Source organism: Arachis ipaensis, chromosome B7 (genome assembly GCF_059453495.1).
Source record: "Arachis ipaensis isolate K30076 ecotype BB chromosome B7, ASM5945349v1, whole genome shotgun sequence".
In the NCBI taxonomy this organism is placed as follows: domain Eukaryota; kingdom Viridiplantae; phylum Streptophyta; class Magnoliopsida; order Fabales; family Fabaceae; genus Arachis; species Arachis ipaensis.
The window spans coordinates 13,648,297-13,656,561 of record NC_142442.1 but is presented as its reverse complement, the minus strand read 5'-3'; the positions used below and the strand labels follow the sequence as shown (position 1 = coordinate 13,656,561).

Below are 8,265 nucleotides of genomic sequence, written 5' to 3'. Positions count from 1 at the left end.
TATCACGGACTTCCTCATGAAGATCCAAATCAGTTTATTTCTGATTTTCTACAGATATGTGATACTGTGAAGACAAATGGAGTGAACCCAGAGGTGTACAAACTGATGCTCTTCCCGTTTGCTCTGAGGGATAAAGCAAAGCTATGGCTAGATTCCCAACCAAAGGAGAGTCTGAATACTTAGGAAAAGGTCGTTACTGAATTTCTCACTAAATTTTTCCCACCAAAGAAGCTGACTAAGCTTAGGTTAGAGGTTCAGACTTTTAGACAGAAGGAGAGTGAAACTCTTTATGAAGCTTGGGAGAGATACAAGCTACTGACTAGGCAATGCCCTCCAGACATGTTCTCCAAATGGACCCAACTGGATATCTTTTATGAAGGCTTGGGTGAGATGTCCAAGATGAGCCTAGACACTTCTGCAGGCGGTTCATTGCACAAGAAGAAGACACCAGAGGAGACCATTGAGCTGATTGAATTGGTTGCAAGCAACCAATATTTATACTCATCTAACAGGAATCCTGTGAACTCTGAGACCTCTCAGAAGAGAGGCGTCTTGGAAGTAGAAGCTGTGAATGCTCTTCTTTCTCAGAACAAGCTTATGTCTCAGCAAATAAATCTACTTACTCAACAGATGGGTGGCATGCAAGCCTCAGCTATCAACACCCAAAATCCACCACAGGAAATCTCCTATGACATGGCAGGTAATTTTGTTCAAAATGATAATCATGATTATGCTCAACCTTCTTATGAACAGGTGAATTACATGGGGAGTGGCCCTAGGAATCCCAACAATGATCCATATTCTAAGACATACAACCAGGGATGGAGAAATCACCCAAACTTTGGGTGGAGGGACCAACCTCATAGACTTCAGAACTTCAACAATAGTTCTCAGGGCAGTTTCCAGCAGAACAATGATTTGGAAGCAATATTGACAGGCTTTAGACAGGAAACCAGAGCATCCATCAAGAACCTGGAGATGCAAATGGGTCAATTAGCCACAAAGGTTAATGAAATTAATCAGAGGACCACTAATAGCCTTCCTAGTAACACAATTCCAAATCCAAGAGAGGAATGTAAGGCTATCACCGTAATAAGTGAACAAGTGGCAAGTACGGAAGCACAAGTTATACAGAAAACCAGAGCCTCTATTAGAAACTTAGAGGTGCTAGTGGGCCAACTGAGCAAGCAAATACTTGAGAGGTCTACAAGTACATTTCAAGAGGATACAGTGGTGAACCCAGGAGAAGATTGCAAGGCTATTCAATTGAGAAGTGGTAAAGTAGCTGACTCTGAGACCAAGGCCAATGAAGAGTTAGTAGAAAAAGAAGCTCCAGAGGAGAAGAAGGAAGAAGTAGAACACGCCCCTCCAAAGCGTGCGGACAACCCATTCCCAGACTCTCTTGAAACTTATCCTACATTGCCAAAGGCTCCTGAGTACAAACCAAAAATGCCATATCCTCAGAGACTTCAAAAGGAGACCAAGGACAAGCAGTTTTCAAAGTTTTTGGAAGTCTTCAGAAAGTTGCAAATCAATATTCCTTTTGCTGAGGTTTTGGAATAAATGCCTCTCTATGCCAAGTTCATGAAGGAGTTGTTGTCAAAGAAGAAGCCTTTAAAGGGAAATGAGACAGTGGTCCTGACTAAAGAATGCAGTGCCATCATTCAGAATAACTTACCAAAGAAGATGCCAGATCCAGGGAGCTTTCAAATTCCATGCACCATTGGGAGCACAACCTTTGAGAAAGCGTTATGTGATCTGGGAGCAAGCATCAATTTAATGCCCTTGTCTGTGATGAAGAAGCTGCAGATCCAAGAGGCACAACTCACAAAGATAGCATTACAGATGGCGGACAAATCTATGAAGCCTGCATACGGATTAGTGGAGAATATCTTGGTCAAAGTAGGTAAGTTCTTCCTCCCAGCAGATTTTGTAATTCTTGATACAGGGGAGGATGAGAATGCCTCTATAATTCTAGGAAGACCATTCCTAGCCACTGGAAGAGCTCTAATTGATGTAGAAGTGGGTGAATTAGTGCTTAGAGTGCATAATGAGCAACTGGTCTTTCATGTCTTCAAAGATATACATTCAACAGGTGAAGAAGAGAGGTGCATGCAGGCTGAGCTTGTTGATCCAAACCTTTAAGAACCCCCTGATGATGCACAGCAGAGTCTGCAACTCAAACCTCCTTTGGTGACAATCAATAAAATTTCTCCTGACATCAAACCTAAGTTTGGTGTTGAAAATGCATCATCCACCAAGGAGGAGGTTCCCAAAAAGAAGAAAATACCCAGGGGATGGAGAAACAAAAAGATCCCTACTGAAGGTTTCTCCCCAGGAATGAAGGTGGTGTTGACCAGCAATCCAGCATGGGTTTATACAGTAATCAGAATCCTTTCTCTGGAGCATATTGAGCTACGTTATGGAGACACAGGAAAGAAGTTCAAAGTAAGGGGTGAAGAGCTGAGTCCCTATGATCCTCCTCCTTAGAGGAGCTGACCGTCAAGCTAGTGACGATAAAGAAGCGCTTGTCGGGAGGCAACCCGATAATTTCGTATCCTTAGCTATTTTTCGTAGTAGTAGTTTTCTTAGTTATTTTATTTTATTTTATTTTTATTGAGTTCTTACTAATTTTCTGATCATGCAGCTATGTTCTTCCAGGAACCGAACACCTCAAGCTATATTTCAAAAAAAAAAGGGGGCACACAACGCGCAAGCGTCATTGACGCGAACGCGTCAATCATGTGTGCGTAAAAAATAAAAATTGACAGAGAGTTGCGCGGGAGTGGCGCTGGACTCATGCCTTTCGCACAAACTATCCCACGCGAACGCGTACCCCACCCGTTTGCGTCGTTTGTGATTTTTGCCATTTACGTGGGCGCGTCACCGACGCGAACGCGTGACCTGCAAATTCGACGTAAAAGAGCGTTTGGGCAGAGAGTTGTGCCGGCTTGGGGCAAAAAGTGTGCTAAAAGCACAAATTTGGTCACGCGGACGCGTGACTGACGCGTTCGCGTCAGTTGCACATATGGCCATCCACGCAAGCGCGTGCACGACGCGAACGCGTCATATGAAAATTTGGCTCCTAAGCCATGCGAACAGAAAGTCACGCGGGCGCGCGGCTGGCTTCGCGCGAATCGCACAAAATCCAAGGCACGCGGACGCGTGCCTGACGCTAACGCGTCATTATGAAGAATGCGCGACGTACGCGATCGCGTGCCGTACGCGAACGCGTCGTTTTCACTGCCCAGTTTTCTTTCTCTCTCTCTCTCCCAATCTCTATTCTCTCTTATTCTTTTATCCTCTTCTTTTTCTTTCTTCATAATAATTTATCTCTTTCTATTTTCAGTTCTTCTTTGCTTGAGGAAAAGTAAACCTTTAAGTTTGGTGTTGACGCTTCGCTTAGAAGTTTTCTGTTTATTCCTATGGCACCAAAAGGGAGGCGAATCATCTTCACAGAGGAGCACAACCAGAAGAACAAAACGACTGCTAAGATAACTAAGGTGGTTGAGTTCCTTTCATTCTATATTCCTTCTCACTTTTACTATGTTATGTTCTGATTTTCTACTATTTTGCTTTGTCTGCTGCATGATCCTTTATTAGTTAGAATCCTAGGACTAGTTTAGTTTTTCCTATTGCTTTAATTCTGAAAAGATGTCTCATGTATTACTCACTGAGCTTAAATCCAAATTAAAAAAAAATACAGGAGTGATATATTGCATGAGAATTTGAGTTTAATTTTTAGAGTAGTCTCATTTACTTAGATGTGGTGGTATTTTCTGTGATTCTGAATGAATGCTTGAACAGTGCATATTTTTTATAGTAAAGTTTATGAATGTTAAAATTGTTGGCTCTTGAAAGAATGATGAAAAAGAGAAATGTTATTGATAATCTGAAAAATCATAAAATTGATTCTTGAAGCAAGAAAAAGCAGTGAAAAACATAAAGCTTGCGAAAAAAAATGGCGAAAAAAAGAAAAAAAAAAGCAAGCAGAAAAAGCCAATAACCCTTTTAACTAAAAGGCAAGGGTAAAAAGGATCCAAGGCTTTGAGCATTAATGGATAGGAGGGCCCAAAGGAATAAAATCCTGGCCTAAGCAGCTAAATCAAGCTGTTCCTAACCATGTGCTTGTGGCGTGAAGGTGTCAAGTGAAAAGCTTGAGACTGAGCGGTTAAAGTCGTGATCCAAAGCAAAAAGAGTGTGCTTAAGAACTCTAGGCACCTCTAACTGGGGACTCCAACAAAGCTGAGTCACAATCTGAAAAGGTTCACCCAGTTATGTGTCTGTGGCATTTATGTATCCGGTGGTAATACTGAAAAACAAAATGCTTAGAGTCATGGCCAAGACTCATAAAGTAGCTGTGTTCAAGAATCAATATACTGAACTAGGAGAATCAATAACACTATCTGGATTCTGAGTTCCTATGGATGCCAATCATTCTGAACTTCAAAGGATAAAGTGAGATGCCAAAACTATTCAGGATTGCAGTTGTAAACCCCACTATAAGAAGAGACATGAGCTTAATCGAACTCTCATTCTCATGCAAATTCACATCCTAAGCTTATATTAGTTTTTGGTTGCTTGAGGACAAGCAACAGTTTAAGTTTGGTGTTGTGATGCGTGAGCATCTTTCCTATCTTTTCCTAGTGAATTTGCATCTAACTTGTTGAGTTTAATTAAGAATTAATTATATTTTACCCACTATGGATGCTATTTTGAGTTTTGTGCAATTTTATTTATTTTAGGTAGCATTCGGATGGATTTGATGAAGTTTTTGCACAGAAAGAGAAGAAACCAAGGAGATGACCAGCGAATACCGACGGGGACGCATGGCTCACACGACCGCGCGGAATGGAGGAAATCGCAATGACGCGATCGCGTGCCTGACGCGAACGCGTGGACTGGAATCTGCACAAATGACGCGAACGCGTGACCGACGCGTACGCGTGACATGCGCCATGTGCAGAAAACGCAGAAAAACGCTGGGGGCGATTTCTGGGCTATTTTGACCTAGTTCTTAGCCCAGAAATCACAGATTAGAAGCTGCAGAAGGGACAAATCAAGTGGTCCCCACCCATCAGCTGAAGACTTGTTAATTAATTCGAATTTAAATTCAAATCTTATTTTAGGAAAAGATATTATTTTAATTTTAATTTTATAAATTTGATTTTTAAATTATTAGGATTAGTTATAAAAGGGATCCCAATAGGGTGGTTCCAGAAAAACATTCCACAATATTATTCCATAAAAATTTACATTCCATATTCCACGAGCAACTAATCCTCCATTGTTAAGGTTAGGAGCTCTGTCTATTGTATGACCAGCGAATACCGACGCGGACGCATGGCTCACGCGACCGCGCGGAATGGAGGAAATCGCAATGATGCGATTGCGTGCCTGACGCGAACGCGTGGAGTGGAATCTGCACAAATGACGCGAACGCGTGACCGACGCATACGCGTGACATGCGCCACGTGCAGAAAACGCAGAAAAACGCTGGGGGCGATTTCTGGGCTGTTTTGACCCAGTTCTTAGCCCAAAAATCACAGATTAGAAGCTGCAGAAGGGACAAATCAAGTGGTCCCCACCCATCAGCTGAAGACTTGTTAATTAATTCGAATTTAAATTCAAATCTTATTTTAGGAAAAGATATTATTTTAATTTTAATTTTAGAAATTTAATTTTTAAATTATTAGGATTAGTTATAAAAGGGATCCCAATAGGGTGGTTCCAGGAGAACATTCCACAACATTATTCCATAAAAATTTACATTCCATATTCCATGAGCAACTAATCCTCCATTGTTAAAGTTAGGAGCTCTGTCTATTATATGGATTGATAATATTATTTTTCTATTTTAATTCATGTTTTGATTTATATTTCAATAATTATTTTCATTCTTTATTTTATGAATTTGGGTGGAACGGAAGTATGACCCATGTTCTATTTGAGTTCTTGTATAACTTGGAAAAGCTTTTTACTTGAACAATAGCTTGAAAATATATTATCCTGAATTTCTAATTGTTTGTATTTAACGGGTGTTCATACCCTGGGTCGAACTGTCCAACCCGGGATGATTGGTGGAAAAACGACTGACCTCTTCAGGTCCGACTATCCAACCTCTTCTTAAAGAGATCGGCCAAATCGACAGGAGAGTCCAGTAAAGGGACCAAATGGAGGAACACGACCCAAATCCAAAGGCAGTTCAAGCCTACAGAGATAAAGGCGGTTCCCTTAAAGATAAGCTGACTTCACTCAAGATAAAGATAAGATAAGATAGATAACTAACTTATCTTATCAGAAAGGTCAGCCCACACTACTATAAATACACTGGAGCACCCAGGTATAACTCATATTCTGATTCTACATAACACCTGTTTAATACCGATGCTAACTTAAGCATCAGAGTCTCTTGCAGGTACCCCCCACCCTTCGGTGACAGAAGATCAGCAGCACGTCCAAGTCCAAACAAGTCGGACGTACCAGTTCCGGCCTCCATTCACCAGCCGGACACATCGTTTCCGACCATCACTGAGGATCTCGTCCGAGATCGACCTACAGTTTCAGGTAACCCTCAGAACATTGGCGCCGTTTCCGGGGAACCTGAAAGTCATCCCAAAACCATGCCGTTCGCTGCAAAGCTTTTCCAACAACTTTCACGAAAACGGCGATCAGATGGTTCGACAACTTACCTCCAAAGTCCATCTCAAACTTCGACGACCTGGCCAAAAAGTTCCTGGCCAGATTCTCCATCCAGAAAGATAAGGCCAAGCACGCACCCAGCTTACTAGGGATCAAGCAAGGAGATCGGGAGAGCCTCCGCAACTACATGGAAAGATTCAACAAAACATGCATGGACATACAAAGTTTACCAACAGAGGCCACCATCATGGGGCTTATCAATGGCTTACAAGAGGGACCTTTCAGCTAATCTATATCAAAAAAGTATCCTACCTCCTTAGACGAAGTCCAGGAGTGAGCAGAAAAATACATCAACATGGAAGAGAACGCTCGGCTGGGAGAAATCTCAAAATCTGGGGCCTCCTACCGAGACAAAGACAAGGACTCCAAAAGGAAAGAAGATCGACAGGGTGAGAAAATCAAAAAATACCACAACTACACTCCTCTCAAAGCATCCCTGGTCGACGTGTACAAAGAAGTCTGCCATATAGAAAAAATCCCACCAACGCGGCCACTCAAAGGCAAAAGGGGAGGAGGAAACCGGAAGGAATATTGTGAATACCATCAAATTCGAGGGCATTCTACCAACGAGTGCTTCGACTTGAAAAATATCATAGAAAAATTGGTAAGAGAAGGAAAATTAGATCGATTTCTGGCCACCCGGGATGATGACCAAAGAAAAAGACGGAGAGACGAAGATGATGGACGAGCTGAACGGTCACCTCGGACACCAGAAAGACACGTCCACATGATCCACGGTGGATTCGCAGGAGGTGGGATCTCCAAATCATCCCGAAAGAGATATCTCAAAAAAGTATATCATGTTGAGGGAAAGGAGGAAGCACCCGACATCCCGGCGATAACATTTACTAAAGAGGACGCATCCGGTATCATCTCGGGACACGACGATCCCATGGTCATCACTATTATACTGGCAAACGCCAATCTACACCGCACACTAGTAGACCAAGGGAGTTCTGCCGACATCTTATTCAAAACAGCCTTCGACAAGCTTGGTTTAGACGAAAAGGAACTTAGAGCATACCTGAACAATCTTTTTGGACTAGGAGACACTCCGATACAACCGCTGGGATACGTATCGCTACATACTACTTTTGGAAAAGGGAACCAATCTAGGACCCTCAAAATAGACTACATTGTGGTCGACGTAAGTTCAGCCTACAATGCTCTCATAGGTCGGACAACACTCAATCAACTCGGCGCAATAGTCTCAACTCCGCATCTATGCATGAAATTCCCAACTGCAGAGGGGATAGCCACGATAAAAGCAGATCAAAAGATGGCACGTCGCTGTTATAACGAGAGCTTAAACCTCAAAGGCAGAGGAGAAGAATTTCATACAATTGAGCTTGGCGGAGCTCAGCGTCGAGAAGAACTCCGTCCGCACCCAGAAGGTGAGGTAGAGAAGGTTCAGATTGGAGACACCTCGGACAAAACAACTAATATCGGCACGGTCCTAAAAGGAGACTCAAAAGATTTACTGATACAATTCTTACGAGATAATGTCGACCTCTTCGCATGGAAAGCCGCAGACATGCCAGGCATAGACCCCAAGCTAATGTG

The 8,265-nt window shown here is 42.5% G+C and overlaps 1 non-coding gene and 1 pseudogene across 1 annotated transcript; one reads left to right on the top strand and one right to left on the bottom strand.

The window, feature by feature from the left end:
* Nucleotides 1–238: 238 nt before the first annotated feature.
* On the bottom strand, nt 239–344 carry LOC148550378 (small nucleolar RNA R71). Its single transcript, XR_015893837.1, has one exon. It is a non-coding gene; the product is annotated as a small nucleolar RNA R71 (small nucleolar RNA).
* Nucleotides 345–984: 640 nt separating this feature from the next.
* Nucleotides 985–2,490, top strand: LOC148550377 (uncharacterized; annotated as a pseudogene).
* Nucleotides 2,491–8,265: the final 5,775 nt, after the last annotated feature.